This window comes from Oryzias latipes, chromosome 1 (assembly GCF_053564925.1).
Source record: "Oryzias latipes strain Hd-rR chromosome 1, Olatipes_Hd-rR_3.1".
NCBI lineage: Eukaryota > Metazoa > Chordata > Actinopteri > Beloniformes > Adrianichthyidae > Oryzias > Oryzias latipes.
Genome location: NC_136237.1, coordinates 11,220,926 through 11,246,734, shown reverse-complemented (window position 1 = coordinate 11,246,734; position 25,809 = coordinate 11,220,926). Strand labels below are relative to the sequence as shown.

Below are 25,809 nucleotides of genomic sequence, written 5' to 3'. Positions count from 1 at the left end.
CCGTCTGTCTTCAAGACTTTTCAGTTCTTCCTTCAGTGGTTTCATCATTGACACCGGGACTCTGCGTTTCGGCAGTTTAACAGGCTGCACAGTTGGGTCTATTTCCAGCTCATATTCACCTTTTAAGCATCCATCTCCTGTAAATACATCTTGAAATTCTGTTTTTATCTCCTCCAACAACCAGGTATTTTCTTCTGCAGGTGCTTTTGTCACTGAGCTGTCCAAAGCGTAGATGTTGTCATATTTGACTTGTATTAGCTTCATTGCTTCACTTGCTGATCCTCCAAGTAGAGGTGTTTTGCAGTCCTCTCCTACCACTTGGAACTCTACTTTGTATTTTTTATTGTTTTTTGGATTAACCATTTTGACTTTACATTTTCCTAATGGACACAACTTTGACTTGTTGTACATCACTAGCACCTTATCCGTGTGCTCCATTTTTACGTTCGGGTTCAACAGGTTAATGGGAATGACGTTGCATGTTGCACCACAGTCGATCTGAAACTGTACCAGGCTGTTGTCAATCATCATGCCTGCAAAAAGCTGTTCCTTCTTTTTCCCGACTCCTTCATCAAACTGGTTCACTTCTTCTGCAGTTTGTGTTATGGCTGTGACTGTCAGTATGTCCTCACCTGAGTCTGAATCTTGCTCTGTCACTGTGTGGACCGTTTTTCTTTTTTCTCTCGGAGTGTTTTCCTTCCTGACGGTTTTACTCCTGCATGTTATAGCAAAATGATTTTCTCTGCCACACTTTTTACAGTTTTTTCCATATGCTGGGCATTTTGATTTGATTCTTTCATGCAATCTTCCACAATATCTGCAGGAAATCCCTCTCTCTTGACTTTTCTTCTCTTTTTGTCTTATTACATGTAACTCTTCTAATGTCTGTCCAGTTATGGTTTTGTTGTATTCTCTTGAAATCTCCATTGCTCTGCATATATCCAGACATTTGTCTAATGTGAGATTCTCTTCTCTGAGCAGCCGTTCTCTCCAACTGGAGCTGCTTGTCCCACAGACAATCCTGTCTCTGATCAATGAGTCTCTTAATTGTCCAAAGTTGCAGGTACTTGCTAGCATTCTCAGGTCTGTAACATATTTATCAATATTTTCTCCCAGAGCCTGATTGCGTGCAAAAAATCTGTATCTTTCAACTGTTTCATTAACTTTGGGATTACAGTGTTCATCTATTTTAACCATCAGACCACTCACTGTCACTCTTGACTCAGCTCCGATGAGCGTTCCGCAGAGCTCTCTTCCTCGTTCCCCGATGAGATAGTAAAACAGCTTCACTCTTGCCTTTTCCTCTGTGTCTGGCAGAGCTAGTTCCGTGTAGAGTGTAAACTCTTCTTTCCACGTTTTCCATGCTTTCGGAAGGTTTGCTGCGTCCATACTCCATTGTGCAGGTGGTTTTAATCCTTCCATCTTTAATACTTTCTGTCGTGCTGCTTTCTTCGGCGTCTGTCCTGCCGCTTCAAGCTGTTAGCACCCACGCGGCTAACTAGCTTAGCCTAGCTTAACGGGACGGTCCGCTCCGCTTCTTCTTCACTCACGCACCGGGTGTGTCGTTCGAAGCACCGCTGCCACCATGTTTAATGTCTCTTTCCCTGCACAAACTCCACTGTAGACAATGTCTGTTTTACCCTTATCCAGGGGATGCTTTTAATAAACTCCTTGCTTCGACATTACAAGTATACAGCCTTCACTTCCGGTGTTACACTCTCAACTCCCCGGTCGGAACCCAAAACTAAACAAGCAATTCCTATTGCTACAGGACTGAGCGACATTTCTGCTTTGAAGCTCAAACCGCTGTTTGTGCTGACGATCCGAGCTGTGCTCAGAGACACACTTTTCCCGGTTCTGAGTTCGGTTGCTTGTACCCCTAGAGCTGCGGGACGGATCGCAGTCTTAAATCTCCCACACATACCGCTCATGTAACAAAGCATCCCCCCCCCCCATTCCCATTAAACACAAAGCTGGAAGTCCGCGCTCCGCCGGTCCACTTCGCTAGTTAAGTGCGGGAGCGGACTACTTCTTTTCTATTTTGTTTGTTACTTTTTTGTTAAAGTCACTTCCCTCAGTTTATACTGGATCATCGCGGATGAGTCATTAGTTGGGAAATAAAATGAAAAAAGCAAAATAACGAATAGCAATTATATAATGAACGAACGAAAAATGTAACCCCCCCCCCCCCCCCCCCCCCGACGATGTCATCGTCCATCCCGATGGTTGACAGAGAACATCGTCAACAGCCAATTTAAGGGACATCGCCCAACCCTAGTCTTGGTGAGAACTTGTGCAACAGAGTTCTGGAGAAGCTAAAGGTTCTAATACCATTTTTTGGAAGACCATCTAGCAGAGCATTACAATAATCCATTCTACTGATTATGAAAGCATGCATCAGTGTCTCCACATTATTAAGAGATACAAATGGGCAGACCCAATTCCAAAATTTCTAAGATGAAAAAAGCCTGTTTTAATCACCTGCTAAATATGAGGAATAAAAGTTAGCTTAGAGCAGGGCTGTCAAACTCATAACTTATACATGTAACTAAAGCTGGCATTGTGTTTTTACTCACGTCAGTGTTGATCCTCATTCAGATGAATAAAAACAAGATTTTCTAAAATCTTACTTCAAAATGGTAAGTGTGACACAGGTCTGTAGTTATTAAAAACCGTTGGATCTAAATTCTCTTTAGCAAGGGTTCCACTAATGTCATGTTAGCGGAGGAACAAAAACACACTCAGATGCTAGCAACCCAGGGGGAAAAAAAAAAAAGTGGTCAGCAAAGTCCTAACACAATGATGCGAAAGCTGGCATTGTGTTTTTACTCACGTCAGTGTTGATCCAACACCAGAGTTGATCAAAGATGTGGTGAAGAAGATTCTGGGATTCTTTTTTATTTCTAGAGATAATATTCGCAAAGTTCCTGGTCTGTTTTGCAGTCTGGTTGGAAAGTTTTAGTTGGTTTTGGTAGTTGGTAGTTTATTTTGAGCTTATGTTTTCTCCAATGTCTTTCAGCGGCAGAATATCTTTATTTCTACAACACACACAGATGTCTGCACATGAAGATGAGGTTTGGAGAGGTGTACACATGATGGTGGCAGGTGAAGTCTGGACAATGTGTCTGAAGTTGGCAGCTAAAACATTACTGTCTGGTAACTTGGATGGATCCCGTCAACTTTGTAAGCGCTTTGAGCGTCCGAGAAAGCGCAGATAAATCCAATCCATTATTATTATTATTATTTTGTGAAATTAGGTACTGTTTCAGAACAGGATAATTTGTCAATAAAAACAAACTTGTTCAGACTGGAAGCAGACTGGAACCAGTTGCTCAGACTCAGCAGCCTGCTAAAGCAGCCTTGGAGAGGTAGGGGCCCCGAAATAAAAACACTCAATGGACTTCCATCCATGCATCCATCTTCCTCTGCTTATCCGGGACCAGGTCACAGGGGCAGGTCTAAGCAAAGATTCCCAGACTTCCCTGACCCCGGCCACTTCCTCCAGCAGGACCTGAGGGTATTCCCAGACGAGCTGTCAATATGTTTATCTCTCTGACTGGCACACTGCTGAGTGGGTATAGAGGAATATGAGTCAATTTCCATGGATGAACCAATGAGTGTTTAGATCCAGCCCACTTCCACTGATTGACAGACAGACCCAGACAGACTCCAGATAATGGAGAATGAGGGCATCAATCCCTCTACCTCTCACATGCAAAGCGAGCGCTCTACCACTTGAGCTAATTCCCCTACGAATCAACTGCGTTTCTATGCCATATGTTTAATGACACTTTTTGTATTGCTGTGACAGGTCTCCGTAGCTTCGGTGCATATCCAAACACGGTTTTTGCAGCTTTTTCTCTCCAAAATATCAACTTGTTCCAGTGGTTGAAAACCACAGGATCCTATATGTGCCTCCACAGTTGTAAAGCTAATGCTAGAAGGGTTGGACACGCCATGTTTACAAAGATAATATAAACACACGGGCCATCTACAAGGATCTGCAGGTTTGAAACTTGACTCATTACCAACTCTGCCAAATGAAAGGTAATCAACAAACAAGTCGTTCTGATCTTTACCTTTTCTGATGGTCAATTTGCATGCATCTTTTTACTCACAGTCAGCCACTCTGTCAGTATGTACATAGACTCATTTCTTATCATGAACAGGAGCGCTCAATAAATTTCACTCTGGCTTTTGGGGAACCCACTGAATTCTAATCATTGACATCAACACCTGAAAGCCACAGAAGCACTATCTGTCAAGAACAGAAATCCCTGATCAACAAGTATTCCTTAAAGGTAAATTCCATACCAACAACAGACCAAACTCTTCAACTCATCTCATAAGTACATGCTTCTTGCACCAACAGTTTGATGAAACGTAGATACAAAGGAAAATGTTGTGCAGAATGTGGACATCTATCCCCCTTGTTCTCACATGCAAAGCAAGAACTCTGCCATTAGAAGTAATTCCCTATAAGAATGCTCTGATTAGTTGCTCAAATCCAAAAGTCCTATTGGCCACAATGAGAGCACAGGTCCTTTTAACCTTGTTTTATATCCACATACTGGCACATTTTTAGTTTCTAAAAAATCCCGACTTGCTTGAGTAGCTGGAAATAATGGGCTACCTCAAGATGCCACAGGCCGCACGAGGCCAATGATGGCATAGGAGTTTATGAGACCAGTGGTGTCACGAAAGAATTGAAGTCCAGATGAGGTGTCCGAGTGGTTAAGGAGATGGACTGCTAATCCATTGTGCTTTGCACGCATGGGTTCAAATGCCATCCTCATCGTGTGTTTTGTCTTTTGGAGTGTCAACAGACATTGTTCGGTAGCACCATGACAGGTTTTAAGCTGTAATCACACAAAATGCAATTTTTGTGTAAGGATTGTCCACATTCACTCCTACATCAATGTTCTGATTATATTCAAGGGTCCTGTGGTGTGTTTAGCATTCAGCGTGTCAAGTCATTTTCGGACATACATCGTGCGACGAATTTGACAAGCGTCGAAAGGCAGCTAGCTGCCCCACTCAAATGTGACACTGTATCGAACTCACTGTGAAAGCAGCATTACACTCATGCCCCCCTTCTAAGCAGTTACATTCTTACCAACATCCAAAACAACAGCAGCAATACCCGAAAAGAGAAGGTCTTATGAATGTATTCATGCAGTTGCATCTATTACCTTGTCTGTGTCAACTGCACTCACACTATCTTTGTTGATAGTTGCAAGGAGCAGGTGTTTCAGTAAACACTTTCAAGGCTTTAAAAGAGCTTACTTGAATGAAAGCTTTTGTCATAAACATCTGAAAGAAAGCAGGGTACTTGCAGCAGTTTGAAAGCTCAGTCAGCATGTTGCAATGTTCTTAATGGGCATTGGTGCAAAGACATGTAGTATGATTCCCAATGAGGGTACATCTAAAGGACTGTATTTGGTGAACAGTCAAGAGCTGAGGGCATCGATCCCTCTACCTCTCATATGCAAAGCGAGCGCTCTACCACTTGAGCTAATTATCCTGCGAATCAACTGTGTTTTTATGCCAAATGTTTAATGACACTTTTTGTATGGCTGTGACAGTTCTTCGTAGCTTCGGTGCATATCCAAACACTGTTTTTGCGGCTTTTTCTCTCCAAAATATCAACTTTTTCCAGTGGTTAAAAACCACACGATTCTATATTTGCCTCCACAGTTGCAAAGCTAATGCTAGAAGGGTTGGACACGCCATGTTTACAAAGATAATATAAACACACGGGCCATCTACAAGGATCTGCAGATTTGAAACTTGACTCATTACCAACTCTGCCAAATGAAAGGTAATCAACAAACAAGTCGTTCTGATCTTTACCTTTTCTGATGGTGAATTTGCATGCATCTTTTTACTCGCAGTCAACCACTCTGTCAGCATGTACATAGACTCATTTCTTATCATGATCAAGAGCGCTCAATGAATGTCACTCTGGCTTTTGGGGAACCCACGGAATTCTAATCATTGACATCAACACCTGAAAGCCACAGAGGCACTATCTGTCAAGAACAGAAATCCCTGATCAACAAGTATTCCTTAAAGGTAAATTCCATACCAACAACAGACCAAACTCTGCAACTCATCTCATAAGTACATGCTTCTTGCACCAACAGTTTGATGAAACGTAGATACACAAGAAAATGTTGTGCAGAATGTGGACATCTATCCCCCTTGTTCTCACATGCAAAGCAAGCACTCTGCCATTTGAAGTAATTCCCTAGCAAAATGCTCTGATTGGTTGCTCAAATCCAAAAGTCCTTTTGGCCACAATGAGAGCACAGGTCCTTCTAACCTTGTTGTATATCCACATACTGGCACATTTTTAGTTTTTAAAAAATCCCAACTTGCTTGAGTAGCTGGAAATAATGGGCTACCTCAAGATGCCACAGGCCGCACGAGGCCAATGATGGCATACGAGTTTATGAGACCAGTGGTGTCACGAAAGAATTGAATTCCAGATGAGGTGTCCGAGAGGTTAAGGAGATGGACTGCTAATCCATTGTGCTTTGCACGCATGGGTTCAAATCCCATCCTCATTGTGTATTTTTTCTTTTGGAGTGTCAACAGACGTTCAGTAGCACCATGACAAGTTTTAAGCTGTGTTCACACCAAAGGCAATTTGTGTGTAAGGATTGTCCACATTCACTCCTACACCAATGTTCTGATTATATTCAAGGGTCCTGTGGTGTTTTTAGCATTCAGCGTGTCAAGTCATTTTCGGACATACATCGTGCGACGAATTTGACAAGCGTATAAAGGCAGCTAGCTGCCCCACTCAAATGTGACACACAATCGAACTCAGTGTGAAAGCAGCATTACACTCATGCCCCTCTTCTAAGTAGTTACATTCTTACCAACATCCAAAACAACAGCAGCAATACCCAACAAGAAAAGGTCTTATGAATGCATTCATGCAGTTGCATCTATTACCTTGTCTGCGTCAACTGCACTCACACTATCTTTGTTGATGGTTGCAAGGAGCAGGTGTTTCAGTAAACACTTTCAAAGCCCTGACTTGAATGAAAGCTTTTGTCATAAACGTCTGAAAGACAGTAAGGTAGTTGCAGCAGTTTGAAAGCTCGGTCAGCATTTTGCAATGTTTTTAATGGGCATTGGTGTAAAGACATGTAGTATGATACCCAATGAGGGTACATCTAAAGGACTGTATTTGATGATCAACAGACAGGAGCTCAGGATAATGGAGAATGAGGGCATCGATCCCTCTACCTCTCACATGCAAAGCGAGCGCTCTACCACTTGAGCTAATTCCCCTACGAATCAACTGTGTTTTTATGCCAAATGTTTAATGACACTTTTTGTATGGCTGTGACAGTTCTTCGTAGCTTCGGTGCATATCCAAACACTGTTTTTGCGGCTTTTTCTCTCCAAAATATCAACTTTTTCCAGTGGTTAAAAACCACACGATTCTATATTTGCCTCCACAGTTGCAAAGCTAATGCTAGAAGGGTTGGACACGCCATGTTTACAAAGATAATATAAACACACGGGCCATCTACAAGGATCTGCAGATTTGAAACTTGACTCATTACCAACTCTGCCAAATGAAAGGTAATCAACAAACAAGTCGTTCTGATCTTTACCTTTTCTGATGGTGAATTTGCATGCATCTTTTTACTCGCAGTCAACCACTCTGTCAGCATGTACATAGACTCATTTCTTATCATGATCAAGAGCGCTCAATGAATGTCACTCTGGCTTTTGGGGAACCCACGGAATTCTAATCATTGACATCAACACCTGAAAGCCACAGAGGCACTATCTGTCATGAACAGAAATCCCTGATCAACAAGTATTCCTTAAAGGTAAATTCCATACCAACAACAGACCAAACTCTGCAACTCATCTCATAAGTACATGCTTCTTGCACCAACAGTTTGATGAAACGTAGATACAAAAGAAAATGTTGTGCAGAATGTGGACATCTATCCCCCTTGTTCTCACATGCAAAGCAAGCACTCTGCCATTTGAAGTAATTCCCTAGCAAAATGCTCTGATTGGTTGCTCAAATCCAAAAGTCCTTTTGGCCACAATGAGAGCACAGGTCCTTCTAACCTTGTTGTATATCCACATACTGGCACATTTTTAGTTTTTAAAAAATCCCAACTTGCTTGAGTAGCTGGAAATAATGGGCTACCTCAAGATGCCACAGGCCGCACGAGGCCAATGATGGCATACGAGTTTATGAGACCAGTGGTGTCACGAAAGAATTGAATTCCAGATGAGGTGTCCGAGAGGTTAAGGAGATGGACTGCTAATCCATTGTGCTTTGCACGCATGGGTTCAAATCCCATCCTCATCGTGTATTTTTTCTTTTGGAGTGTCAACAGACGTTCAGTAGCACCATGACAAGGTTTAAGCTGTGTTCACACCAAATGCAATTTGTGTGTAAGGATTGTCCACATTCACTCCTACACCAATGTTCTGATTATATTCAAGGGTCCTGTGGTGTTTTTAGCATTCAGCGTGTCAAGTCATTTTCGGACATACATCGTGCGACGAATTTGACAAGCGTATAAAGGCAGCTAGCTGCCCCACTCAAATGTGACACAGAATCGAACTCAGTGTGAAAGCAGCATTACACTCATGCCCCTCTTCTAAGTAGTTACATTCTTACCAACATCCAAAACAACAGCAGCAATACCCAACAAGAAAAGGTCTTATGAATGCATTCATGCAGTTGCATCTATTACCTTGTCTGCGTCAACTGCACTCACACTATCTTTGTTGATGGTTGCAAGGAGCAGGTGTTTCAGTAAACACTTTCAAAGCTTTAAAAGCCCTGACTTGAATGAAAGCTTTTGTCATAAACATCTGAAAGACAGTAACGTACTTGCAGCAGTTTGAAAGCTTGGTCAGCATTTTGCAATGTTTTTAATGGGCATTGGTGCAAAGACACTTAGTATGATTCCCAATGAGGGTACATCTAAAGGACTGTTTTTGATGATCAACAGACAGGAGCTCAGGATAATGGAGAATGAGGGCATCGATCCCTCTACCTCTCACATGCAAAGCGAGCGCTCTACCACTTGAGCTAATTCCCCTACGAATCAACTGCGTTTTTATGCCAAATGTTTAATGACACTTTTTGTATGGCTGTGACAGTTCTTCGTAGCTTCGGTGCATATCCAAACACTGTTTTTGCGGCTTTTTCTCTCCAAAATATCAACTTTTTCCAGTGGTTAAAAACCACACGATTCTATATTTGCCTCCACAGTTGCAAAGCTAATGCTAGAAGGGTTGGACACGCCATGTTTACAAAGATAATATAAACACACGGGTCATCTAAAAGGATCTGCAGATTTGAAACTTGACTCATTACCAACTCTGCCAAATGAAAGGTAATCAACAAACAAGTCGTTCTGATCTTTACCTTTTCTGATGGTGAATTTGCATGCATCTTTTTACTCGCAGTCAACCACTCTGTCAGCATGTACATAGACTCATTTCTTATCATGATCAAGAGCGCTCAATGAATCTCACTCTGGCTTTTGGGGAACCCACGGAATTCTAATCATTGACATCAACACCTGAAAGCCACAGAGGCAATATCTGTCAAGAACAGAAATCCCTGATCAACAAGTATTCCTTAAAGGTAAATTCCATACCAACAACAGACCAGACTCTGCAACTCATCTCATAAGTACATGCTTCTTGCACCAACAGTTTGATGAAACGTAGATACAAAAGAAAATGTTGTGCAGAATGTGGACATCTATCCCCCTTGTTCTCACATGCAAAGCAAGCACTCTGCCATTTGAAGTAATTCCCTAGCAAAATGCTCTGATTGGTTGCTCAAATCCAAAAGTCCTTTTGGCCACAATGAGAGCACAGGTCCTTCTAACCTTGTTGTATATCCACATACTGGCACATTTTTAGTTTTTAAAGAATCCCAACTTGCTTGAGTAGCTGGAAATAATAGGCTACCTCAAGATGCCACAGGCCGCACGAGGCCAATGATGGCATACGAGTTTATGAGACCAGTGGTGTCACGAAAGAATTGAATTCCAGATGAGGTGTCCGAGAGGTTAAGGAGATGGACTGCTAATCCATTGTGCTTTGCACGCATGGGTTCAAATCCCATCCTCATCGTGTATTTTTTCTTTTGGAGTGTCAACAGACATTGTTCAGTAGCACCATGACAAGTTTTAAGCTGTGTTCACACCAAATGCAATTTGTGTGTAAGGATTGTCCACATTCACTCCTACATCAATGTTCTGATTATATTCAAGGGTCCTGTGGTGTGTTTAGCATTCAGCGTGTCAAGTCATTTTCGGACATACATCGTGCGACGAATTTGACAAGCGTATAAAGGCAGCTAGCTGCCCCACTCAAATGTGACACAGAATCGAACTCAGTGTGAAAGCAGCATTACACTCATGCCCCTCTTCTAAGTAGTTACATTCTTACCAACATCCAAAACAACAGCAGCAATACCCAACAAGAAAAGGTCTTATGAATGCATTCATGCAGTTGCATCTATTACCTTGTCTGCTTCAACTGCACTCACACTATCTTTGTTGATGGTTGCAAGGAGCAGGTGTTTCAGTAAACACTTTCAAAGCCCTGACTTGAATGAAAGCTTTTGTCATAAACATCTGAAAGACAGTAAGGTAGTTGCAGCAGTTTGAAAGCTCGGTCAGCATTTTGCAATGTTTTTAATGGGCATTGGTGTAAAGACATGTAGTATGATTCCCAATGAGGGTACATCTAAAGGACTGTATTTGATGATCAATAGACAGGAGCTCAGGATAATGGAGAATGAGGGCATCGATCCCTCTACCTCTCACATGCAAAGCGAGCGCTCTACCACTTGAGCTAATTATCCTACGAATCAACTGTGTTTTTATGCCAAATGTTTAATGACACTTTTTGTATGGCTGTGACAGTTCTTCGTAGCTTCGGTGCATATCCAAACACTGTTTTTGCGGCTTTTTCTCTCCAAAATATCAACTTTTTCCAGTGGTTAAAAACCACACGATTCTATATTTGCCTCCACAGTTGCAAAGCTAATGCTAGAAGGGTTGGACACGCCATGTTTACAAAGATAATATAAACACACGGGTCATCTAAAAGGATCTGCAGATTTGAAACTTGACTCATTACCAACTCTGCCAAATGAAAGGTAATCAACAAACAAGTCGTTCTGATCTTTACCTTTTCTGATGGTGAATTTGCATGCATCTTTTTACTCGCAGTCAACCACTCTGTCAGCATGTACATAGACTCATTTCTTATCATGATCAAGAGCGCTCAATGAATCTCACTCTGGCTTTTGGGGAACCCACGGAATTCTAATCATTGACATCAACACCTGAAAGCCACAGAGGCAATATCTGTCAAGAACAGAAATCCCTGATCAACAAGTATTCCTTAAAGGTAAATTCCATACCAACAACAGACCAGACTCTGCAACTCATCTCATAAGTACATGCTTCTTGCACCAACAGTTTGATGAAACGTAGATACAAAAGAAAATGTTGTGCAGAATGTGGACATCTATCCCCCTTGTTCTCACATGCAAAGCAAGCACTCTGCCATTTGAAGTAATTCCCTAGCAAAATGCTCTGATTGGTTGCTCAAATCCAAAAGTCCTTTTGGCCACAATGAGAGCACAGGTCCTTCTAACCTTGTTGTATATCCACATACTGGCACATTTTTAGTTTTTAAAAAATCCCAACTTGCTTGAGTAGCTGGAAATAATAGGCTACCTCAAGATGCCACAGGCCGCACGAGGCCAATGATGGCATACGAGTTTATGAGACCAGTGGTGTCACGAAAGAATTGAATTCCAGATGAGGTGTCCGAGAGGTTAAGGAGATGGACTGCTAATCCATTGTGCTTTGCACGCATGGGTTCAAATCCCATCCTCATCGTGTATTTTTTCTTTTGGAGTGTCAACAGACGTTGTTCAGTAGCACCATGACAAGTTTTAAGCTGTGTTCACACCAAATGCAATTTGTGTGTAAGGATTGTCCACATTCACTCCTACATCAATGTTCTGATTATATTCAAGGGTCCTGTGGTGTGTTTAGCATTCAGCGTGTCAAGTCATTTTCGGACATACATCGTGCGACGAATTTGACAAGCGTCGAAAGGCAGCTAGCTGCCCCACTCAAATGTGACACAGAATCGAACTCAGTGTGAAAGCAGCATTACACTCATGCCCCTCTTCTAAGTAGTTACATTCTTACCAACATCCAAAACAACAGCAGCAATACCCAACAAGAAAAGGTCTTATGAATGCATTCATGCAGTTGCATCTATTACCTTGTCTGCTTCAACTGCACTCACACTATCTTTGTTGATGGTTGCAAGGAGCAGGTGTTTCAGTAAACACTTTCAAAGCCCTGACTTGAATGAAAGCTTTTGTCATAAACATCTGAAAGACAGTAAGGTAGTTGCAGCAGTTTGAAAGCTCGGTCAGCATTTTGCAATGTTTTTAATGGGCATTGGTGTAAAGACATGTAGTATGATTCCCAATGAGGGTACATCTAAAGGACTGTGTTTGATGATCAATAGACAGGAGCTCAGGATAATGGAGAATGAGGGCATCGATCCCTCTACCTCTCACATGCAAAGCGAGCGCTCTACCACTTGAGCTAATTCCCCTACGAATCAACTGTGTTTTTATGCCAAATGTTTAATGACACTTTTTGTATGGCTGTGACAGTTCTTCGTAGCTTCGGTGCGTATCCAAACACTGTTTTTGCGGCTTTTTCTCTCCAAAATATCAACTTTTTCCAGTGGTTAAAAACCACACGATTCTATATTTGCCTCCACAGTTGCAAAGCTAATGCTAGAAGGGTTGGACACGCCATGTTTACAAAGATAATATAAACACACGGGTCATCTAAAAGGATCTGCAGATTTGAAACTTGACTCATTACCAACTCTGCCAAATGAAAGGTAATCAACAAACAAGTCGTTCTGATCTTTACCTTTTCTGATGGTGAATTTGCATGCATCTTTTTACTCGCAGTCAACCACTCTGTCAGCATGTACATAGACTCATTTCTTATCATGATCAAGAGCGCTCAATGAATCTCACTCTGGCTTTTGGGGAACCCACGGAATTCTAATCATTGACATCAACACCTGAAAGCCACAGAGGCAATATCTGTCAAGAACAGAAATCCCTGATCAACAAGTATTCCTTAAAGGTAAATTCCATACCAACAACAGACCAGACTCTGCAACTCATCTCATAAGTACATGCTTCTTGCACCAACAGTTTGATGAAACGTAGATACAAAAGAAAATGTTGTGCAGAATGTGGACATCTATCCCCCTTGTTCTCACATGCAAAGCAAGCACTCTGCCATTTGAAGTAATTCCCTAGCAAAATGCTCTGATTGGTTGCTCAAATCCAAAAGTCCTTTTGGCCACAATGAGAGCACAGGTCCTTCTAACCTTGTTGTATATCCACATACTGGCACATTTTTAGTTTTTAAAAAATCCCAACTTGCTTGAGTAGCTGGAAATAATAGGCTACCTCAAGATGCCACAGGCCGCACGAGGCCAATGATGGCATACGAGTTTATGAGACCAGTGGTGTCACGAAAGAATTGACTTCCAGATGAGGTGTCCGAGAGGTTAAGGAGATGGACTGCTAATCCATTGTGCTTTGCACGCATGGGTTCAAATCCCATCCTCATCGTGTATTTTTTCTTTTGGAGTGTCAACAGACATTGTTCAGTAGCACCATGACAAGTTTTAAGCTGTGTTCACACCAAATGCAATTTGTGTGTAAGGATTGTCCACATTCACTCCTACATCAATGTTCTGATTATATTCAAGGGTCCTGTGGTGTGTTTAGCATTCAGCGTGTCAAGTCATTTTCGGACATACATCGTGCGACGAATTTGATAGCGTCGAAAGGCAGCTAGCTGCCCCACTCAAATGTGACACAGAATCGAACTCAGTGTGAAAGCAGCATTACACTCATGCCCCTCTTCTAAGTAGTTACATTCTTACCAACATCCAAAACAACAGCAGCAATACCCAACAAGAAAAGGTCTTATGAATGCATTCATGCAGTTGCATCTATTACCTTGTCTGCGTCAACTGCACTCACACTATCTTTGTTGATGGTTGCAAGGAGCAGGTGTTTCAGTAAACACTTTCAAAGCTTTAAAAGCCCTGACTTGAATGAAAGCTTTTGTCATAAACATCTGAAAGACAGTAACGTACTTGCAGCAGTTTGAAAGCTTGGTCAGCATTTTGCAATGTTTTTAATGGGCATTGGTGCAAAGACACTTAGTATGATTCCCAATGAGGGTACATCTAAAGGACTGTTTTTGATGATCAACAGACAGGAGCTCAGGATAATGGAGAATGAGGGCATCGATCCCTCTACCTCTCACATGCAAAGCGAGCGCTCTACCACTTGAGCTAATTCCCCTACGAATCAACTGCGTTTTTATGCCAAATGTTTAATGACACTTTTTGTATGGCTGTGACAGTTCTTCGTAGCTTCGGTGCATATCCAAACACTGTTTTTGCGGCTTTTTCTCTCCAAAATATCAACTTTTTCCAGTGGTTAAAAACCACACGATTCTATATTTGCCTCCACAGTTGCAAAGCTAATGCTAGAAGGGTTGGACACGCCATGTTTACAAAGATAATATAAACACACGGGTCATCTAAAAGGATCTGCAGATTTGAAACTTGACTCATTACCAACTCTGCCAAATGAAAGGTAATCAACAAACAAGTCGTTCTGATCTTTACCTTTTCTGATGGTGAATTTGCATGCATCTTTTTACTCGCAGTCAACCACTCTGTCAGCATGTACATAGACTCATTTCTTATCATGATCAAGAGCGCTCAATGAATCTCACTCTGGCTTTTGGGGAACCCACGGAATTCTAATCATTGACATCAACACCTGAAAGCCACAGAGGCAATATCTGTCAAGAACAGAAATCCCTGATCAACAAGTATTCCTTAAAGGTAAATTCCATACCAACAACAGACCAGACTCTGCAACTCATCTCATAAGTACATGCTTCTTGCACCAACAGTTTGATGAAACGTAGATACAAAAGAAAATGTTGTGCAGAATGTGGACATCTATCCCCCTTGTTCTCACATGCAAAGCAAGCACTCTGCCATTTGAAGTAATTCCCTAGCAAAATGCTCTGATTGGTTGCTCAAATCCAAAAGTCCTTTTGGCCACAATGAGAGCACAGGTCCTTCTAACCTTGTTGTATATCCACATACTGGCACATTTTTAGTTTTTAAAGAATCCCAACTTGCTTGAGTAGCTGGAAATAATAGGCTACCTCAAGATGCCACAGGCCGCACGAGGCCAATGATGGCATACGAGTTTATGAGACCAGTGGTGTCACGAAAGAATTGAATTCCAGATGAGGTGTCCGAGAGGTTAAGGAGATGGACTGCTAATCCATTGTGCTTTGCACGCATGGGTTCAAATCCCATCCTCATCGTGTATTTTTTCTTTTGGAGTGTCAACAGACATTGTTCAGTAGCACCATGACAAGTTTTAAGCTGTGTTCACACCAAATGCAATTTGTGTGTAAGGATTGTCCACATTCACTCCTACATCAATGTTCTGATTATATTCAAGGGTCCTGTGGTGTGTTTAGCATTCAGCGTGTCAAGTCATTTTCGGACATACATCGTGCGACGAATTTGACAAGCGTATAAAGGCAGCTAGCTGCCCCACTCAAATGTGACACAGAATCGAACTCAGTGTGAAAGCAGCATTACACTCATGCCCCTCTTCTAAGTAGTTACATTCTTACCAACATCCAAAACAACAGCAGCAATACCCAACAAGAAAAGGTCTTATGAATGCATTCATGCAGTTGCATCTATTACCTTGTCTGCTTCAACTGCACTCACACTATCTTTGTTGATGGTTGCAAGGAGCAGGTGTTTCAGTAAACACTTTCAAAGCCCTGACTTGAATGAAAGCTTTTGTCATAAACATCTGAAAGACAGTAAGGTAGTTGCAGCAGTTTGAAAGCTCGGTCAGCATTTTGCAATGTTTTTAATGGGCATTGGTGTAAAGACATGTAGTATGATTCCCAATGAGGGTACATCTAAAGGACTGTATTTGATGATCAATAGACAGGAGCTCAGGATAATGGAGAATGAGGGCATCGATCCCTCTACCTCTCACATGCAAAGCGAGCGCTCTACCACTTGAGCTAATTATCCTACGAATCAACTGTGTTTTTATGCCAAATGTTTAATGACACTTTTTGTATGGCTGTGACAGTTCTTCGTAGCTTCGGTGCATATCCAAACACTGTTTTTGCGGCTTTTTCTCTCCAAAATATCAACTTTTTCCAGTGGTTAAAAACCACACGATTCTATATTTGCCTCCACAGTTGCAAAGCTAATGCTAGAAGGGTTGGACACGCCATGTTTACAAAGATAATATAAACACACGGGTCATCTAAAAGGATCTGCAGATTTGAAACTTGACTCATTACCAACTCTGCCAAATGAAAGGTAATCAACAAACAAGTCGTTCTGATCTTTACCTTTTCTGATGGTGAATTTGCATGCATCTTTTTACTCGCAGTCAACCACTCTGTCAGCATGTACATAGACTCATTTCTTATCATGATCAAGAGCGCTCAATGAATCTCACTCTGGCTTTTGGGGAACCCACGGAATTCTAATCATTGACATCAACACCTGAAAGCCACAGAGGCAATATCTGTCAAGAACAGAAATCCCTGATCAACAAGTATTCCTTAAAGGTAAATTCCATACCAACAACAGACCAGACTCTGCAACTCATCTCATAAGTACATGCTTCTTGCACCAACAGTTTGATGAAACGTAGATACAAAAGAAAATGTTGTGCAGAATGTGGACATCTATCCCCCTTGTTCTCACATGCAAAGCAAGCACTCTGCCATTTGAAGTAATTCCCTAGCAAAATGCTCTGATTGGTTGCTCAAATCCAAAAGTCCTTTTGGCCACAATGAGAGCACAGGTCCTTCTAACCTTGTTGTATATCCACATACTGGCACATTTTTAGTTTTTAAAAAATCCCAACTTGCTTGAGTAGCTGGAAATAATAGGCTACCTCAAGATGCCACAGGCCGCACGAGGCCAATGATGGCATACGAGTTTATGAGACCAGTGGTGTCACGAAAGAATTGAATTCCAGATGAGGTGTCCGAGAGGTTAAGGAGATGGACTGCTAATCCATTGTGCTTTGCACGCATGGGTTCAAATCCCATCCTCATCGTGTATTTTTTCTTTTGGAGTGTCAACAGACGTTGTTCAGTAGCACCATGACAAGTTTTAAGCTGTGTTCACACCAAATGCAATTTGTGTGTAAGGATTGTCCACATTCACTCCTACATCAATGTTCTGATTATATTCAAGGGTCCTGTGGTGTGTTTAGCATTCAGCGTGTCAAGTCATTTTCGGACATACATCGTGCGACGAATTTGACAAGCGTCGAAAGGCAGCTAGCTGCCCCACTCAAATGTGACACAGAATCGAACTCAGTGTGAAAGCAGCATTACACTCATGCCCCTCTTCTAAGTAGTTACATTCTTACCAACATCCAAAACAACAGCAGCAATACCCAACAAGAAAAGGTCTTATGAATGCATTCATGCAGTTGCATCTATTACCTTGTCTGCTTCAACTGCACTCACACTATCTTTGTTGATGGTTGCAAGGAGCAGGTGTTTCAGTAAACACTTTCAAAGCCCTGACTTGAATGAAAGCTTTTGTCATAAACATCTGAAAGACAGTAAGGTAGTTGCAGCAGTTTGAAAGCTCGGTCAGCATTTTGCAATGTTTTTAATGGGCATTGGTGTAAAGACATGTAGTATGATTCCCAATGAGGGTACATCTAAAGGACTGTGTTTGATGATCAATAGACAGGAGCTCAGGATAATGGAGAATGAGGGCATCGATCCCTCTACCTCTCACATGCAAAGCGAGCGCTCTACCACTTGAGCTAATTCCCCTACGAATCAACTGTGTTTTTATGCCAAATGTTTAATGACACTTTTTGTATGGCTGTGACAGTTCTTCGTAGCTTCGGTGCGTATCCAAACACTGTTTTTGCGGCTTTTTCTCTCCAAAATATCAACTTTTTCCAGTGGTTAAAAACCACACGATTCTATATTTGCCTCCACAGTTGCAAAGCTAATGCTAGAAGGGTTGGACACGCCATGTTTACAAAGATAATATAAACACACGGGTCATCTAAAAGGATCTGCAGATTTGAAACTTGACTCATTACCAACTCTGCCAAATGAAAGGTAATCAACAAACAAGTCGTTCTGATCTTTACCTTTTCTGATGGTGAATTTGCATGCATCTTTTTACTCGCAGTCAACCACTCTGTCAGCATGTACATAGACTCATTTCTTATCATGATCAAGAGCGCTCAATGAATCTCACTCTGGCTTTTGGGGAACCCACGGAATTCTAATCATTGACATCAACACCTGAAAGCCACAGAGGCAATATCTGTCAAGAACAGAAATCCCTGATCAACAAGTATTCCTTAAAGGTAAATTCCATACCAACAACAGACCAGACTCTGCAACTCATCTCATAAGTACATGCTTCTTGCACCAACAGTTTGATGAAACGTAGATACAAAAGAAAATGTTGTGCAGAATGTGGACATCTATCCCCCTTGTTCTCACATGCAAAGCAAGCACTCTGCCATTTGAAGTAATTCCCTAGCAAAATGCTCTGATTGGTTGCTCAAATCCAAAAGTCCTTTTGGCCACAATGAGAGCACAGGTCCTTCTAACCTTGTTGTATATCCACATACTGGCACATTTTTAGTTTTTAAAAAATCCCAACTTGCTTGAGTAGCTGGAAATAATAGGCTACCTCAAGATGCCACAGGCCGCACGAGGCCAATGATGGCATACGAGTTTATGAGACCAGTGGTGTCACGAAAGAATTGAATTCCAGATGAGGTGTCCGAGAGGTTAAGGAGATGGACTGCTAATCCATTGTGCTTTGCACGCATGGGTTCAAATCCCATCCTCATCGTGTATTTTTTCTTTTGGAGTGTCAACAGACGTTGTTCAGTAGCACCATGACAAGTTTTAAGCTGTGTTCACACCAAATGCAATTTGTGTGTAAGGATTGTCCACATTCACTCCTACATCAATGTTCTGATTATATTCAAGGGTCCTGTGGTGTGTTTAGCATTCAGCGTGTCAAGTCATTTTCGGACATACATCGTGCGACGAATTTGACAAGCGTCGAAAGGCAGCTAGCTGCCCCACTCAAATGTGACACAGAATCGAACTCAGTGTGAAAGCAGCATTACACTCATGCCCCTCTTCTAAGTAGTTACATTCTTACCAACATCCAAAACAACAGCAGCAATACCCAACAAGAAAAGGTCTTATGAATGCATTCATGCAGTTGCATCTATTACCTTGTCTGCTTCAACTGCACTCACACTATCTTTGTTGATGGTTGCAAGGAGCAGGTGTTTCAGTAAACACTTTCAAAGCCCTGACTTGAATGAAAGCTTTTGTCATAAACATCTGAAAGACAGTAAGGTAGTTGCAGCAGTTTGAAAGCTCGGTCAGCATTTTGCAATGTTTTTAATGGGCATTGGTGTAAAGACATGTAGTATGATTCCCAATGAGGGTACATCTAAAGGACTGTATTTGATGATCAATAGACAGGAGCTCAGGATAATGGAGAATGAGGGCATCGATCCCTCTACCTCTCAAATGCAAAGCAAGCGCTCTACCACTTGAGCTAATTCCCCTACGAATCAACTGCGTTTTTATGCCAAATGTTTAATGACACTTTTTGTATGGCTGTGACAGTTCTTCGTAGCTTCGGTGCATATCCAAACACTGTTTTTGCGGCTTTTTCTCTCCAAAATATCAACTTTTTCCAGTGGTTAAAAACCACACGATTCTATATTTGCCTCCACAGTTGCAAAGCTAATGCTAGAAGGGTTGGACACGCCATGTTTACAAAGATAATATAAACACACGGGCCATCTACAAGGATCTGCAGATTTGAAACTTGACTCATTACCAACTCTGCCAAATGAAAGGTAATCAACAAACAAGTCGTTCTGATCTTTACCTTTTCTGATGGTGAATTTGCATGCATCTTTTTACTCGCAGTCAACCACTCTGTCAGCATGTACATAGACTCATTTCTTATCATGATCAAGAGCGCTCAATGAATCTCACTCTGGCTTTTGGGGAACCCACGGAATTTCTAATCATTGACATCAACACCTGAAAGCCACAGAGGCACTATCTGTCAAGAACAGAAATCCCTGATCAACAAGTATTCCTTAAAGGTAAATTCCATACCAACAACAGACCAAACTCTGCAACTCATCTCATAAGTACATGCTTCTTGCACCAACAGTTTGATGAAACGTAGATACAAAAGAAAATGTTGTGCAGAATGTGGACATCTATCCCCCTTGTTCTCACATGCAAAGCAAGCACTCTGCCATTTGAAGTAATTCCCTAGCAAAATGCTCTGATTGGTTGCTCAAATCCAAAAGTCCTTTTGGCCACAAAAGAGCACAGGTCCTTCTAACCTTGTTGTATATCCACATACTGGCACATTTTTAGTTTTTAAAAAATCCCAACTTGCTTGAGTAGCTGGAAATAATGGGCTACCTCAAGATGCCACAGGCCGCACGAGGCCAATGATGGCATACGAGTTTATGAGACCAGTGGTGTCACGAAAGAATTGAATTCCAGATGAGGTGTCCGAGAGGTTAAGGAGATGTACTGCTAATCCATTGTGCTTTGCACGCATGGGTTCAAATCCCATTCTCATCGTGTATTTTTTCTTTTGGAGTGTCAACAGACGTTGTTCAGTAGCACCATGACAAGTTTTAAGCTGTGTTCACACCAAATGCAATTTGTGTGTAAGGATTGTACACATTCACTCCTACACCAATGTTCTGATTATATTCAAGGGTCCTGTGGTGTGTTTAGCATTCAGCGTGTCAAGTCATTTTCGGACATACATCATGCGACGAATTTGACAAGCGTCGAAAGGCAGCTAGCTGCCCCAGTCAAATGTGACACCGAATCGAACTCAGTGTGAAAGCAACATTACACTCATGCCCCTCTTCTAAGTAGTTACATTCCTACCAACATCCAAAACAACAGCAGCAATACCCAACAAGAAAAGGTCTTATGAATGCATTCATGCAGTTGCATCTATTACCTTGTCTGCGTCAACTGCACTCACACTATCTTTGTTGATGGTTGCAAGGAGCAGGTGTTTCAGTAAACACTTTCAAAGCTTTAAAAGCCCTGACTTGAATGAAAGCTTTTGTCATAAACATCTGAAAGACAGTAAGGTACTTGCAGCAGTTTGAAAGCTCAGTCAGCATTTTGCAATGTTTTTAAGGGGCATTGGTGCAAAGACATGTAGTATGATTCCCAATGAGGGGACATCTAAAGGACTGTGTTTGATGATCAACAGACAGGAGCTCAGGATAATGGAGAATGAGGGCATTACTCCCTCTACCTCTCACAAGCAAAGCGAGCGCTCTACCACTTGAGCTAATTATCCTACGAATCAACTGTGTTTTTATGCCAAATGTTTAATGACACTTTTTGTATGGCTGTGACAGTTCTTCGTAGCTTCGGTGCATATCCAAACACTGTTTTTGCGGCTTTTTCTCTCCAAAATATCAACTTTTTCCAGTGGTTAAAAACCACACGATTCTATATTTGCCTCCACAGTTGCAAAGCTAATGCTAGAAGGGTTGGACACGCCATGTTTACAAAGATAATATAAACACACGGGTCATCTAAAAGGATCTGCAGATTTGAAACTTGACTCATTACCAACTCTGCCAAATGAAAGGTAATCAACAAACAAGTCGTTCTGATCTTTACCTTTTCTGATGGTGAATTTGCATGCATCTTTTTACTCGCAGTCAACCACTCTGTCAGCATGTACATAGACTCATTTCTTATCATGATCAAGAGCGCTCAATGAATCTCACTCTGGCTTTTGGGGAACCCACGGAATTCTAATCATTGACATCAACACCTGAAAGCCACAGAGGCAATATCTGTCAAGAACAGAAATCCCTGATCAACAAGTATTCCTTAAAGGTAAATTCCATACCAACAACAGACCAGACTCTGCAACTCATCTCATAAGTACATGCTTCTTGCACCAACAGTTTGATGAAACGTAGATACAAAAGAAAATGTTGTGCAGAATGTGGACATCTATCCCCCTTGTTCTCACATGCAAAGCAAGCACTCTGCCATTTGAAGTAATTCCCTAGCAAAATGCTCTGATTGGTTGCTCAAATCCAAAAGTCCTTTTGGCCACAATGAGAGCACAGGTCCTTCTAACCTTGTTGTATATCCACATACTGGCACATTTTTAGTTTTTAAAGAATCCCAACTTGCTTGAGTAGCTGGAAATAATAGGCTACCTCAAGATGCCACAGGCCGCACGAGGCCAATGATGGCATACGAGTTTATGAGACCAGTGGTGTCACGAAAGAATTGAATTCCAGATGAGGTGTCCGAGAGGTTAAGGAGATGGACTGCTAATCCATTGTGCTTTGCACGCATGGGTTCAAATCCCATCCTCATCGTGTATTTTTTCTTTTGGAGTGTCAACAGACATTGTTCAGTAGCACCATGACAAGTTTTAAGCTGTGTTCACACCAAATGCAATTTGTGTGTAAGGATTGTCCACATTCACTCCTACATCAATGTTCTGATTATATTCAAGGGTCCTGTGGTGTGTTTAGCATTCAGCGTGTCAAGTCATTTTCGGACATACATCGTGCGACGAATTTGACAAGCGTATAAAGGCAGCTAGCTGCCCCACTCAAATGTGACACAGAATCGAACTCAGTGTGAAAGCAGCATTACACTCATGCCCCTCTTCTAAGTAGTTACATTCTTACCAACATCCAAAACAACAGCAGCAATACCCAACAAGAAAAGGTCTTATGAATGCATTCATGCAGTTGCATCTATTACCTTGTCTGCTTCAACTGCACTCACACTATCTTTGTTGATGGTTGCAAGGAGCAGGTGTTTCAGTAAACACTTCCAAAGCCCTGTCTTGAATGAAAGCTTTTGTCATAAACATCTGAAAGACAGTAACGTACTTGCAGCAGTTTGAAAGCTCAGTCAGCATTTTGCAATGTTTTTAATGGGCATTGGTGCAAAGACATGTAGTATGATTCCCAATGAGGGGACATCTAAAGGACTGTGTTTGATGATCAACAGACAGGAGCTCAGGATAATGGAGAATGAGGGCATTACTCCCTCTACCTCTCACAAGCAAAGCGAGCGCTCTACCACTTGAGCTAATTATCCTACGAATCAACTGTGTTTTTATGCCAAATGTTTAATGACACTTTTTGTATGGCTGTGACAGTTCTTCGTAGCTTCGGTGCATATCCAAACACTGTTTTTGCGGCTTTTTCTCTCCAAAATATCAACTTTTTCCAGTGGTTAAAAACCACACGATTCTATATTTGCCTCCACAGTTGCAAAGCTAATGCTAGAAGGGTTGGACACGCCATGTTTACAAAGATAATATAAACACACGGGTCATCTAAAAGGATCTGCAGATTTGAAACTTGACTCATTACCAACTCTGCCAAATGAAAGGTAATCAACAAACAAGTCGTTCTGATCTTTACCTTTTCTGATGGTGAATTTGCATGCATCTTTTTACTCGCAGTCAACCACTCTGTCAGCATGTACATAGACTCATTTCTTATCATGATCAAGAGCGCTCAATGAATCTCACTCTGGCTTTTGGGGAACCCACGGAATTCTAATCATTGACATCAACACCTGAAAGCCACAGAGGCAATATCTGTCAAGAACAGAAATCCCTGATCAACAAGTATTCCTTAAAGGTAAATTCCATACCAACAACAGACCAGACTCTGCAACTCATCTCATAAGTACATGCTTCTTGCACCAACAGTTTGATGAAACGTAGATACAAAAGAAAATGTTGTGCAGAATGTGGACATCTATCCCCCTTGTTCTCACATGCAAAGCAAGCACTCTGCCATTTGAAGTAATTCCCTAGCAAAATGCTCTGATTGGTTGCTCAAATCCAAAAGTCCTTTTGGCCACAATGAGAGCACAGGTCCTTCTAACCTTGTTGTATATCCACATACTGGCACATTTTTAGTTTTTAAAAAATCCCAACTTGCTTGAGTAGCTGGAAATAATAGGCTACCTCAAGATGCCACAGGCCGAAAGGGGCCAATGATGGCATACGAGTTTATGAGACCAGTGGTGTCACGAAAGAATTGAATTCCAGATGAGGTGTCCGAGAGGTTAAGGAGATGGACTGCTAATCCATTGTGCTTTGCACGCATGGGTTCAAATCCCATCCTCATCGTGTATTTTTTCTTTTGGAGTGTCAACAGACATTGTTCAGTAGCACCATGACAAGTTTTAAGCTGTGTTCACACCAAATGCAATTTGTGTGTAAGGATTGTCCACATTCACTCCTACATCAATGTTCTGATTATATTCAAGGGTCCTGTGGTGTGTTTAGCATTCAGCGTGTCAAGTCATTTTCGGACATACATCGTGCGACGAATTTGATAGCGTCGAAAGGCAGCTAGCTGCCCCACTCAAATGTGACACAGAATCGAACTCAGTGTGAAAGCAGCATTACACTCATGCCCCTCTTCTAAGTAGTTACATTCTTACCAACATCCAAAACAACAGCAGCAATACCCAACAAGAAAAGGTCTTATGAATGCATTCATGCAGTTGCATCTATTACCTTGTCTGCTTCAACTGCACTCACACTATCTTTGTTGATGGTTGCAAGGAGCAGGTGTTTCAGTAAACACTTTCAAAGCCCTGACTTGAATGAAAGCTTTTGTCATAAACATCTGAAAGACAGTAAGGTAGTTGCAGCAGTTTGAAAGCTCGGTCAGCATTTTGCAATGTTTTTAATGGGCATTGGTGTAAAGACATGTAGTATGATTCCCAATGAGGGTACATCTAAAGGACTGTATTTGATGATCAATAGACAGGAGCTCAGGATAATGGAGAATGAGGGCATCGATCCCTCTACCTCTCACATGCAAAGCGAGCGCTCTACCACTTGAGCTAATTATCCTACGAATCAACTGTGTTTTTATGCCAAATGTTTAATGACACTTTTTGTATGGCTGTGACAGTTCTTCGTAGCTTCGGTGCATATCCAAACACTGTTTTTGCGGCTTTTTCTCTCCAAAATATCAACTTTTTCCAGTGGTTAAAAACCACACGATTCTATATTTGCCTCCACAGTTGCAAAGCTAATGCTAGAAGGGTTGGACACGCCATGTTTACAAAGATAATATAAACACACGGGTCATCTAAAAGGATCTGCAGATTTGAAACTTGACTCATTACCAACTCTGCCAAATGAAAGGTAATCAACAAACAAGTCGTTCTGATCTTTACCTTTTCTGATGGTGAATTTGCATGCATCTTTTTACTCGCAGTCAACCACTCTGTCAGCATGTACATAGACTCATTTCTTATCATGATCAAGAGCGCTCAATGAATCTCACTCTGGCTTTTGGGGAACCCACGGAATTCTAATCATTGACATCAACACCTGAAAGCCACAGAGGCAATATCTGTCAAGAACAGAAATCCCTGATCAACAAGTATTCCTTAAAGGTAAATTCCATACCAACAACAGACCAGACTCTGCAACTCATCTCATAAGTACATGCTTCTTGCACCAACAGTTTGATGAAACGTAGATACA

General features: G+C 41.6%; 11 non-coding genes across 11 annotated transcripts; all 11 read left to right on the top strand.

Annotated features, from left to right (window-relative positions):
* The first annotated feature begins 4,716 nt into the window (after positions 1–4,716).
* trnas-gcu (transfer RNA serine (anticodon GCU)) lies at positions 4,717–4,798 on the top strand. Its single transcript has one exon. It is a non-coding gene; the product is annotated as a tRNA-Ser (tRNA).
* A 1,692-nt stretch (positions 4,799–6,490) lies between these two features.
* Positions 6,491–6,572, top strand: trnas-gcu (transfer RNA serine (anticodon GCU)). Its single transcript has one exon. It is a non-coding gene; the product is annotated as a tRNA-Ser (tRNA).
* Positions 6,573–8,271: 1,699 nt separating this feature from the next.
* Positions 8,272–8,353, top strand: trnas-gcu (transfer RNA serine (anticodon GCU)). Its single transcript has one exon. It is a non-coding gene; the product is annotated as a tRNA-Ser (tRNA).
* A 1,708-nt stretch (positions 8,354–10,061) lies between these two features.
* trnas-gcu (transfer RNA serine (anticodon GCU)) lies at positions 10,062–10,143 on the top strand. The gene has a single exon. It is a non-coding gene; the product is annotated as a tRNA-Ser (tRNA).
* Positions 10,144–11,845: 1,702 nt separating this feature from the next.
* trnas-gcu (transfer RNA serine (anticodon GCU)) lies at positions 11,846–11,927 on the top strand. Its single transcript has one exon. It is a non-coding gene; the product is annotated as a tRNA-Ser (tRNA).
* Positions 11,928–13,629: 1,702 nt separating this feature from the next.
* On the top strand, positions 13,630–13,711 carry trnas-gcu (transfer RNA serine (anticodon GCU)). The gene has a single exon. It is a non-coding gene; the product is annotated as a tRNA-Ser (tRNA).
* A 1,710-nt stretch (positions 13,712–15,421) lies between these two features.
* trnas-gcu (transfer RNA serine (anticodon GCU)) lies at positions 15,422–15,503 on the top strand. The gene has a single exon. It is a non-coding gene; the product is annotated as a tRNA-Ser (tRNA).
* A 1,702-nt stretch (positions 15,504–17,205) lies between these two features.
* On the top strand, positions 17,206–17,287 carry trnas-gcu (transfer RNA serine (anticodon GCU)). The gene has a single exon. It is a non-coding gene; the product is annotated as a tRNA-Ser (tRNA).
* Positions 17,288–18,989: 1,702 nt separating this feature from the next.
* trnas-gcu (transfer RNA serine (anticodon GCU)) lies at positions 18,990–19,071 on the top strand. The gene has a single exon. It is a non-coding gene; the product is annotated as a tRNA-Ser (tRNA).
* A 3,495-nt stretch (positions 19,072–22,566) lies between these two features.
* Positions 22,567–22,648, top strand: trnas-gcu (transfer RNA serine (anticodon GCU)). Its single transcript has one exon. It is a non-coding gene; the product is annotated as a tRNA-Ser (tRNA).
* A 1,702-nt stretch (positions 22,649–24,350) lies between these two features.
* On the top strand, positions 24,351–24,432 carry trnas-gcu (transfer RNA serine (anticodon GCU)). Its single transcript has one exon. It is a non-coding gene; the product is annotated as a tRNA-Ser (tRNA).
* Positions 24,433–25,809: the final 1,377 nt, after the last annotated feature.